Here is an 8,976-nt window from a genome sequence, read left to right on the forward strand (position 1 = left end):
GATTCCCCGTCAGAATGTGTTAACCAAATTGCAGTCTATCCCCTGATCCACTGGAACCACCTTCAGCAGCTTCTACACTGATAAAAAGGGTTTTTTGGCCCTGTAAATAATACTTGAATACTTGATTTGATTATTATGTTTACAATAGTTTTTTAATTCTCTACATTTACTTTAAAATAATATGTAGTTTTTTAATGTGTTACTCGATATTTACTTGTAATTCTTTTACAGCATTTTACAATGTATCTGTTAAAGGCATTATCAGGTGAGATTTACTCAGTCAATCTATGTAGTATTAAAACTGTTACAATTAAGTAAATGTTACTAAGCAAACCTGAGAACCTCATTCAAATCTGATAAGTGACGTCATGTGGGGAAAAAACGCGCTGCATTAACAAAGCGTCTCGGATTGGAGCATTCGGCCAGGTGAAGAGGGGATCGTTTTCATGAAGATTTTCTTCATAAGAAAACATGTAAGCTTTGCTAACTTTTTGCTTTACTGTTAACATGCAACTTGAGTCAGTGTGATGTTTCTTCACCTGTCCTGCTAGCTGCTTTCATTGCTAGCAAAAGGTAGCAAGTTTCCCCGCCAGGCTAAGCGTTGATTGTTTTTATATCTAAATACGTTTTTATACACCAGTAACAGTCATGTAAAAAGTCTGTATTACTTCAAATAAAAAAGTCTGTATTACTTCAAATAAAAAAGTCTATATTACTTTAAATAAAAAAGTCTGTATTACTTCAAATAAAAAAGTCTATATTACTTCAAATAAAAAAGTCTGTATTACTTCAAATAAAAAAGTCTATATTACTTCAAATAAAAAAGTCTATATTACTTCAAATAAAAAAGTCTGTATTACTTCAAATAAAAAAGTCTATATTACTTCAAATAAAAAAGTCTGTATTACTTCAAATAAAAAAGTCTGTATTACTTCAAATAAAAAAGTCTGTATTACTTCAAATAAAAAAGTCTATATTACTTCAAATAAAAAAGTCTATATTACTTCAAATAAAAAAGTCTGTATTACTTCAAATAAAAAAGTCTGTATTACTTCAAATAAAAAGTCTGTATTACTTCAAATAAAAAAGTCTGTATTACTTCAAATAAAAAAGTCTGTATTACTTCAAATAAAAAAGTCTATATTACTTCAAATAAAAAAGTCTGTATTACTTCAAATAAAAAGTCTGTATTACTTCAAATAAAAAAGTCTGTATTACTTCAAATAAAAAAGTCTGTATTACTTCAAATAAAAAAGTCTGTATTACTTCAAATAAAAAAGTCTATATTACTTCAAATAAAAAAGTCTGTATTACTTCAAATAAAAAAGTCTATATTACTTCAAATAAAAAAGTCTGTATTACTTCAAATAAAAAAGTCTGTATTACTTCAAATAAAAAAGTCTGTATTACTTCAAATAAAAAAGTCTGTATTACTTCAAATAAAAAAGTCTGTATTACTTCAAATAAAAAAGTCTGTATTACTTCAAATAAAAAAGTCTATATTACTTCAAATAAAAAGTCTGTATTACTTCAAATAAAAAAGTCTATATTACTTCAAATAAAAAAGTCTATATTACTTCAAATAAAAAAGTCTATATTACTTCAAATAAAAAAGTCTGTATTACTTCAAATAAAAAAGTCTGTATTACTTCAAATAAAAAAGTCTGTATTACTTCAAATAAAAAAGTCTGTATTACTTCAAATAAAAAAGTCTGTATTACTTCAAATAAAAAAGTCTGTATTACTTCAAATAAAAAAGTCTGTATTACTTCAAATAAAAAAGTCTATATTACTTCAAATAAAAAAGTCTGTATTACTTCAAATAAAAAAGTCTGTATTACTTCAAATAAAAAAGTCTATATTACTTCAAATAAAAAAGTCTGTATTACTTCAAATAAAAAAGTCTGTATTACTTCAAATAAAAAAGTCTGTATTACTTTAAATAAAAAAGTCTGTATTACTTCAAATAAAAAAGTCTATATTACTTCAAATAAAAAGTCTATATTACTTCAAATAAAAAAGTCTATATTACTTCAAATAAAAAAGTCTGTATTACTTCAAATAAAAAAGTCTGTATTACTTCAAATAAAAAAGTCTGTATTACTTCAAATAAAAAAGTCTGTATTACTTCAAATAAAAAAGTCTGTATTACTTCAAATAAAAAAGTCTGTATTACTTCAAATAAAAAGTCTACATTACTTCAAATAAAAAAGTCTGTATTACTTCAAATAAAAAAGTCTGTATTACTTCAAATAAAAAAGTCTGTATTACTTCAAATAAAAAAGTCTATATTACTTCAAATAAAAAAGTCTGTATTACTTCAAATAAAAAAGTCTGTATTACTTCAAATAAAAAAGTCTGTATTACTTCAAATAAAAAAGTCTATATTACTTCAAATAAAAAAGTCTGTATTACTTCAAATAAAAAAGTCTGTATTACTTCAAATAAAAAAGTCTATATTACTTCAAATAAAAAGTCTATATTACTTCAAATAAAAAGTCTATATTACTTCAAATAAAAAAGTCTATATTACTTCAAATAAAAAAGTCTGTATTACTTCAAATAAAAAAGTCTATATTACTTCAAATAAAAAAGTCTGTATTACTTCAAATAAAAAAGTCTATATTACTTCAAATAAAAAGTCTATATTACTTCAAATAAAAAAGTCTGTATTACTTCAAATAAAAAAGTCTGTATTACTTCAAATAAAAAAGTCTATATTACTTCAAATAAAAAAGTCTATATTACTTCAAATAAAAAAGTCTGTATTACTTCAAATAAAAAAGTCTGTATTACTTCAAATAAAAAAGTCTGTATTACTTCAAATAAAAAAGTCTGTATTACTTCAAATAAAAAAGTCTGTATTACTTCAAATAAAAAAGTCTGTATTACTTCAAATAAAAAAGTCTGTATTACTTCAAATAAAAAAGTCGGCTTCACAGATCTGCAGCAGCATCTCCGCTACATTGTTGCTACATTCGGGTAATATCACGCTATCCTGTCTTAGTGGATCTGGCGCTGTCTGGCCTTAGTGACGCAAACAGACTGCTGAATAGAACTTGTTTCAAGTTGGTAAATTGGGTCTTTTATTAGTTTATGTGAAATTCAGTGACAGGTCCTCATGGCTTAGGCCCACCAATATTCACTAACATCAAATGTGAAGCTTTAAAAGGATTCCCTAAAATTTTTGACAATGTGCTTTTGTTTTTCTACATGTTGCATAGTTTATTGCAGCAAAACTGTTAGATTCTAAAGACCAAGTTACAGTGGCAACTTTTAATTTGTTTCTTAAGATCGTGGTTTTTCCATCCGTATCAACCTCTGTTAAACACTTCTGGAGAACCATATCTAATATTGTATCAAATCTCATTTACTTGCATGTCAAAACACTTCATTAGAATCAGAAACACTTTATTGACCAAGTATGCTTACACATACATGGACGTTTTCAATAGATGGGCACACTCTATGAACCTACTATTATTTATGGTCTTCTGTCAGCCTGACTTGTACCTTGTCTCTGTATGCTTCTCCTATCGAAGACTGGAAGTTGTAAAGAAGTGTCCTGCTATCTAAGATTTCCAGGAGAGATGGCCTGCTTTTTTCTCTGAAGCTCAGGTAAATCCATGGTCCATGTGTTAAAATATTTTGAGTTTGCTCTGCTAAAACCCTGTTTCCCCTACTTGACTAATGGAATCTTGAGTTATCCTGCCATAAAGTTTTAGGTATTTAATATTGCCAATAATAATAGGTGTAATAATGCCTACTACAGTGACCATGACATATACCTTCTAGTACCAGTAGTTTGATAACTATGAAGTGCACCTTTTTATAAAGTTTAGTTTATATGCTTAGTCATAGTTGTAACACATTATTTGCCATTGTTACCCCTTTTGTTTCAGATTAAAGAGGAGTTCAGACGAATTACAACAGTTCATCTGGAGAGAACCTTTCTGACTAAGCTGGATCTCTACACCCCAAAACTGTTAGAGATATTTAGCAAAAAAGGCGGGGTTCCTGGCACTAAAATAAGATTAGTGCTCAATTCACTCAGTCAGGTAAGGTGTTGCATGCTGTTACTATAAACTGAATTCACAACTAAATTTAAAAATCCAAAAAAAACCCAGAATGCCACCTTAAGGCAATCATTAGTATCAACAGAATCAAAATGTTATTTGATCTTTCAAAGCTCACATGGATATCTTGTGGCTCTTCTTTTATAATTTAATATTTGGACAGTATTTACTTTTTGGTATGTATGCATGTGTGATTTTATATCACCTACTTTCATCAACTCTTGTCTTCAACAGCAACATGTTGAATCTAGACGGGAAACCATAATTTGCTGCATGATGGAATTTCTTGGCGAGTCTGCAGAGGAACTTATTAAGGACTACATGGTAAATTCCAATAGTTTAAGACTTTTAAAGCTGCTATAGACCTTTATCGATCCTGTAACAGGGACCGGTGCAAAGAGGATTGGGTGGCGGACGAAGGTGGAGACCTCAGCGGCCCGATCCCCGGATGCTTAGGCTGGCTCTAGGGACGTGGAATGTCACCTCGCTGGGGGGGAAGGAGTCTGAGCTTGTGCGGGAGGTCGAGAGATATCGACTAGAAATAGTCGGGCTCGCCTCCACGCACAGCGTGGGCTCTGGAACCCATCTCCTTGAGAGGGGTTGGACTCTCTTCTACTCTGGATTGGCCCACGGGGAGAGGCGGCGGGCTGGTGTGGGTTTGCTTGTTGCCCCCCAGCTCAGCCGTCTCGTGTTGGGGTTTACCCCAGTGGATGAGAGGGTCGTATCCCTGCGCCTTCGGGTTGGGGAGAGGTCTCTGACTATCATTTCAGCCTACGGGCCGAGTGGTAGTGCAGAGTACCCTGCCTTCTTGGCGTCCCTGTCGGGGGTGCTGGATAGTGCCCCTCCCGGGGACTCCATTATTCTGCTGGGGGACTTCAACGCCCACGTGGGGAACGACAGTGACACCTGGAGAGGCGTGATCGGGAGGAATGGCCTCCCCGATCTGAATCCGAGTGGTGTTTTGTTATTGGACTTCTGTGCTAGTCACGGATTGTCCATAACGAACACCATGTTCAAACATAAGGGTGTCCATCAGTGCACTTGGCACCAGGACACCCTAGGCAGGAGGTCGATGATCGACTTTGTTGTCGTATCATCAGACCTTCGGCCGCATGTTTTGGACACTCGGGTGAAGAGAGGGGCTGAGCTGTCCACTGATCATCACCTGGTGGTGAGTTGGATCCGCTGGAGGAGGAGAAAGCCGGACAGACTTGGCAGGCCCAAGCGGATGTTGTAGGGCTGTCATGGTTAACACGCCTCTTCAACATTGCGTGGCGGTCGGGGACAGTGCCTCTGGACTGGCAGACTGGGGTGGTGGTCCCCCTTCATAAGAAGGGGGACCGGAGGGTGTGTTCCAACTACAGGGGGATCACACTCCTCAGCCTCCCTGGTAAGGCCTACGCCAGGGTATTGGAGAGGAGAGTCCGACCGATAGTCGAACCTCGGCTTCAGGAGGAGCAGTGTGGTTTTCGTCCCGGCCGTGGAACACTGGACCAGCTCTATACCCTCTACAGGGTGCTCGAGGGTTCATGGGAGTTTGCCCAACCGGTTCACATGTGTTTTGTGGACCTGGAGAAGGCATTCGACTGTGTCCCTCGTGATTTCCTGTGGGGGGTGCTCCAGGAGTATGGAATCGGGGGCCCTTTACTAGGGGCCATCCGGTCCCTGTACGAGCGGAGCAGGAGTTTGGTCCGCATTGCCGGCACTAAGTCGGACCTGTTCCCGGTGCATGTTGGACTCCGGCAGGGCTGCCCTTTGTCACCGGTCCTGTTCATAACTTTTATGGACAGGATTTCTAGGTGCAGCCAAGGGCCGGAGGGGGTCTGGTTTGGGGACCAGTGGATTTTGTCTCTTCTTTTTGCAGATGACGTGGTCCTGCTGGCCCCCTCTAGCCAAGACCTACAGCATGCGCTGTGGCGGTTCGCAGCCGAGTGTGAAGCGGCTGGGATGAGGATCAGCTCCTCCAAGTCCGAGGCCATGGTACTCGACCGGAAAAGGGTGGCTTGTCCTCTTCAGGTTGGAGGGGAGTTCCTGCCTCAAGTGGAGGAGTTTAAGTATCTCGGGGTCTTGTTCACGAGTGAGGGAAGAATGGAGCGGGAGATCGACAGACGGATCGGTGCAGCTGCCACAGTAATGGGGGCGCTGTGCCGGTCCATTGTGGTGAAGAGAGAGCTGAGCCGAAAAGCAATGCTCTCAATTTACTGGTCGGTCTACGTTCCTACCCTCACCTATGGCCATGAACTTTGGGTCATGACCGAAAGAACGAGATCACGGATACAAGCGGCTGAAATGAGCTTCCTCCGTAGGGTGGCCGGGCACTCCCTTAGAGATAGGGTGAGGAGCTCGGCCATCCGGGAGGAGCTCGGAGTAGAGCTGCTGCTCCTCCACATTGAGAGGAGCCAGTTGAGGTGGCTCGGGCATCTATACCGGATGCCTCCTGGACGCCTTCCTCGGGAGGTGTTCCAGGCACGTCCCACCAGGAGGAGGCCCAGGGGACGGCCCAGGACACGCTGGAGGGACTATGTATTTCGGCTGGCCTGGGAACGCCTTGGGCTCCCCCTGGAGGAGCTGGAGGAGGTCTCTGGAGAGAGGGACGTCTGGGCATCTCTGCTGAGTCTGCTGCCCCCGCGACCTGGTCCTGGATGAAGCGGAAGACGACGAACGAACGAACGATCCTGTAACATAACATTTGCAAGCCCACAGGCACATTAGCATTGTACATTAACATTAAGAAAATGCAGCACTTTTGATTTTCTTTAGATACATTAAAAAAAACTTAATCTCCAACATCCAGTTTAAAAAAAAAATAGTAGATAAATGCTAGTTGGCTTAATAACAACATAAGGTCACATCAGGATGTGTTCAAATTCAGGTCAAAACAATGACTTGTAAATGGAACAAAAAGTGCAATTGTTTCCACTAATATCATAATTAAGAACATTTATATTGATTTATGTTGGAGAATTTAAATGCATGCATATAAAGGTAAACTGTGTTCCCTACCATGTCAAATAGATATGTAACAGCACACATACTTTACTTTTCCCTCAAAATAAATAGTGGTATTGATAGACTGTAAAGTTTAATATTTACCCTCACAGTGATGATACTTGACAGTATTTGGCGTTCATACCACAAACTAATTATTTTTTTCATATCTTTGTCAAAATAATGAGTTTCTCATTTCTCTCTCTCTCCCTCTGGCTCTCTCTATGCCTACCTCCCTCTCTCTCTGTGTGTGTATGTGTGTGTATATCTATATCTCTATAGATCTATCTATCTATAGATAGATCTATATCTATCTATCTAGAGTGAGATATACACACACATACATTCTTGGAAAATATGCAACTAACCATGGATTCATATGCTCTTACAGAATGTCAGCAGGGAAGAGGCCAATGGTGACCAGGTCAAGCAAGTCATGAAGATCTGTGTCTTCCATGTACGGTGAGGGACATGAAGGCCTCTCACATGCTGATGTTTCCATTGTCGTCGAGGGAACTGAGGTACTTCACAGTTGTCCAAGTGTTGCGAAGGCCAGCCTCCTGCTTATGGGGATCATCTACGCACTGAACTTAAGTTACTCGTCAAAACTGAAGTACACGTTTGAAGTATTTCAGAAGCTCTTCCTTGAGCTAGATGTCCTGAAACTGTCACCCAAAGTCCAGTCCCTACGGAAAAAACTCCAGTGTAACTGAACATGTTTATGAGAGAGTCATTGTTTATTTGGAATGCAGGTTCAGTTTTATAGTTTTGGTTTCTTGTTTCGCTGAAGAGACTGCCACTAGGTTTGTGTTGGTGTCATCTAGAGTGCTTTCCTAGAAAAAAGAAAAAGGGCGCTTAGGGTGTATGGATGTTTATATTTTCTGCATTTTGCACTGTTTTAAACTATCTAGCATCTATCTAACATTAGTATTGCCACAGGCTGTTGGGGCAAAAGAAAGTGTCAATTGTTATTTGTCATACTTCTTTCTTTTAAATTCTTATGTGAGTTTAGGACAAAAAAGGCATAGAACTTTAGATTTAAATGCACTGAAGTTGTCATTTTGTTTCTTGTTAAACAAAATGTAAAAGAATGGTTCAAAAACTGGTTTTAGTATTAAAGGGTCCTGTTTAGCATGTTTGTGTTAAAGTGCTCTTACTTAAAGTAATTCTCTCAGGGACAAATAATTTACTATTTTGTTCATGCAGGATTGTTGGAAAATGTATTTTGCAGACGTGCACGTGTTTAAAATAAAACATACAAATGTGTTTAAACAGAACTGCTTTTTGATTTGTATGTATTATCATATTGCTTTTTATTATTAAAAAAAACGAATGTAAGTAAATACAAAGAATATTAACAGACAAAATATTGTATAAAAATTACTTTAAAATCCCTCTTACATTAAAGTAAGTAATAAAGGTTTTTAAAAAACTGAATAGCTATTGTTTAGGTAAGATTTAGAATTTAATTCAGGACAGTTTTATTAGTAAAGAATATTAATAAAGAGAGAGTAAAATTCAATGAAATTTAATTGATGATTGCTAGTAAGTGTCACTTAAATTATAGGGTTAGAAAAATTTATATATTCAACTAAAATGTACTTAAGAATTCCCTTTGTGAATTTTACTTGGATTTTCTGAGTGAAAAAACTTTCCTAGATTTTTTCAAGTAAATGTCACTCCAAATTTCTTTCAGTGTAGAACCTCCTTTCAGAACAGGCGCACATCCTCAGCCCTCCTCCACTTTGCTTGACAACTGAAATGATGTTCTTTTCTGAGAGAAGAGGTTTTCTCCTTCAACCCTTCCAATCAGTCATACTGATTGATGCTTTTATAATTGTCCTGTCATGACCTTTAACCTGTTATAGGAGGCCTGTAGAGTCTGAAATGGAGCTCTTGGGTTTTTCAATTC

At 37.1% G+C, this 8,976-nt stretch overlaps 1 long non-coding RNA gene across 1 annotated transcript; it reads left to right on the forward strand.

Annotated features, from left to right (window-relative positions):
* Positions 1-4,215: 4,215 nt before the first annotated feature.
* On the forward strand, positions 4,216-8,341 carry LOC124860938. Its single transcript, XR_007036505.1, has 2 exons — positions 4,216-4,400; positions 7,456-8,341. It is a non-coding gene; the product is annotated as an uncharacterized LOC124860938 (long non-coding RNA).
* The last annotated feature ends 635 nt before the right edge of the window (positions 8,342-8,976 follow it).

The sequence above is a fragment of the Girardinichthys multiradiatus genome, chromosome 23 (genome assembly GCF_021462225.1).
Source record: "Girardinichthys multiradiatus isolate DD_20200921_A chromosome 23, DD_fGirMul_XY1, whole genome shotgun sequence".
NCBI classification, from domain to species: Eukaryota; Metazoa; Chordata; class Actinopteri; order Cyprinodontiformes; family Goodeidae; genus Girardinichthys; species Girardinichthys multiradiatus.